The 2,576-nt window shown below is 46.3% G+C and overlaps 1 non-coding gene across 1 annotated transcript; it reads left to right on the top strand.

The window, feature by feature from the left end:
- The first annotated feature begins 1,725 nt into the window (after window positions 1–1,725).
- On the top strand, window positions 1,726–1,799 carry TRNAN-GUU. The gene has a single exon. It is a non-coding gene; the product is annotated as a tRNA-Asn (tRNA).
- Window positions 1,800–2,576: the final 777 nt, after the last annotated feature.

Genomic DNA, 2,576 nt, shown 5'->3' with positions numbered 1-2,576 from the left:
TTTATTTTATTAAAAAATATGAACAACAGAACCAGACTCAAGACTGAGTTTAAAAACAAATGTGGCATTCCACATAGACACATTTTTAGCATGCAAATTAATATTCCTTTTTGAATCAGTTTTTCTCAGCAGCCGCTTCTCATCGTCTCTCTTTTTAGAAGTTAACCTGTTCGTATGATGACTGAAGTGAGCCAAAGAGCTGAAGGTATTCACATGAAAAGAACAGTTTCTAATATTATTTTAAGCAGGAGGGTTAATGCTGAATGAAGGGGTGATGAGGGACCTCCTTGCAGTTTGCTCTCACTGAACAGACACAGGAACAACAGCAGCCGAAAGGACACTCACTTTGGTATCCACAGAAGTAAAACCAGCACGGTAGTCATAGCTCACAATAACAGGTGCATAAAATACAAACGAAGGTTTCTCATCATATGTGAAGGTAGCAACATAAAACGAAATAAGACTCATTAGCTATTCTTTAGAAGCGTTTCCTGGATTTTTTTCCCCCCCAAACTCAGAATTTTCGAGTCCATTTCTAAAAAGTTTGTTTAAAGACGACTGGTACAGCTGGGTGTGGATTCACAGCTGTTTCATGTCCCAGTGCTTTCAAGGAATCCTGCTAATTGTTTTCCAAAGCCAATTTAAATTGCCTTATCAAGCCACAGGAACTCCAAATGTTGATTGGACTGAGGATGTAGCCACAACCTCTATAAATCACAAAACGAATTCTTTCTCCAGGCATTCTGGACAAAGCAATGTAGTGACTGTTCAAAATTTAAATATAGAGTTGTCAAGTGGAAACGAGCAGTTATTTGAGGAGAGAAGAGGCAAAAAAGAGTGTTGAGCGTTTTGAAGAGTACCTCAACGGGCTTCTGGAAATAGTCACACAAAGGGGAAAATTTTCAGAGAGAGCATCTACAGAGATTTTTGTCAACAGCTAGGGATTTTTAGGAGTTAGAAATCATTCTTCTTTTCTTAACTTCTTTTTCCTCAATTGGGCTATAAATATCCTGCGAGACGTGTGTTTCAAGTGGCATGGCTCAAATGTGCGTATTTAGGCTACATCTTAGGGAGCATGAAGGGCGATTTAGCAATGAACTAGAATGCACAGGACTAATGAATGTTACTGTATGTAGCTTTTTCCTAGAGCTCTTTTCCAATAAAAACATGTCAGTGACAGATAATTGCAAGCAGGCCAGTACGTGACAAGCAAATGGGGATTGCCTATATGCACTTAATAATACCTGGAAAATAAAAATAAAGAAGGCAAATAAATACAATTCAGATAACCTTATGAATGCCACACAAGTAAATCATGAGGATTAGCGAACAAAACACTGGACAAAGAGTTTGAAACAAAAGGCAAGTTTCTCAGCTCACAAGATTAAATTTTTTATTTCCCTATAAAAAGGAAACATCAGAAATAGTTATCTTCTTGAAACAGAACGTTCCAAACGGGAGCTGGGGGAAAAACAAAACAAAACAAAACAAAACGACGGTATTTTAATTCACGCTGCAATCTGAAATTCTGCTCGATCTTGCTGTATTTTATAACTTCCCAATATGCTTTAAAGGCTGAAAATAAAATGAAGAGACGTAGATATACTGAGTGAAAGATTCTGATTTTAATAATACGAATCGGGAAACAGCAGAGAAGGTAACAGTCGCGCATTGCCTTTACACTTCCCCATAGAAGCTGTAGCTGGCGCACCGAGTGGCACCGGAGTCTCTGTGGCGCAATCGGTTAGCGCGTTCGGCTGTTAACCGAAAGGTTGGTGGTTCGAGCCCACCCAGGGACGGCCCCGTGTTTTGCGGGTTTGTCGCCGGTACTTTTGCACAATTCTTGGAGTTCAGACCTACAGACGACTCGGAGGTGGATATCCGGGGGTCGAGGGAAAAGAAACCGCCCAACTCACTTCGCCGCCCACCCTGCGTGCGGCTCTTCAGCTTCCGGGAGTGCTGGCGGCCCCTCCCCCAGCCGTCCCCTGCTGGAGACGGGCAGGTGGGCTCTTCCTGCCGTTCCCCGGGGTCGGGGGGAGGGTCCAGCGCCTTAAAGCCCGCGCCTACTTTCACTTGCGATCTCCCAGTTCCCAAACTCAGGCCGCTGGGTGCCCAAAGGAGCCCTCGTCCTCCTCGCTCTTTCCTGAAGCTCAGGCCGCACAAGTCCCTTCCCTGCCTCGCCAGGCTCCCGCGGGCTCCGAGCGGACCGACAGACTCTGGCGGCGAGCGCCGAGAGCGCGCAGCGCCCGGGCGGGCCCCTCAGCCGCGCGCGCGCGGCCGCGTCCGGGGCTCGAACCCGCCTCCGCAGCTCCGAGCGGCCCCGGAGGCCCCGGCGGCGGGAGCGCGGCCCGAGCTGCTCTCGTTCTGCTTCAGGACCCCTGAAATGTCAGAGGTCGCGTGCATGTATGTATTTAAAAGGTGCCAAGTTCAAGCTGCACATTGATTTAAAACTCTTCACGGTTTTTAACACTAATGTTGAATCGTGCGTGCAACGTTGGTCTCTTCTCCGTCCGCGTAAAGCATAAACTCCCGTGTAATAACTTCAACGTTGACTCTTCCTGGTACTGGTGAATTCA

This window comes from Lynx canadensis, chromosome B4 (assembly GCF_007474595.2).
Source record: "Lynx canadensis isolate LIC74 chromosome B4, mLynCan4.pri.v2, whole genome shotgun sequence".
Taxonomy (NCBI): Eukaryota; Metazoa; Chordata; class Mammalia; order Carnivora; family Felidae; genus Lynx; species Lynx canadensis.
Note: the sequence above shows the minus strand (reverse complement) of the source record. Positions and strands in the feature narration are given on the sequence as shown.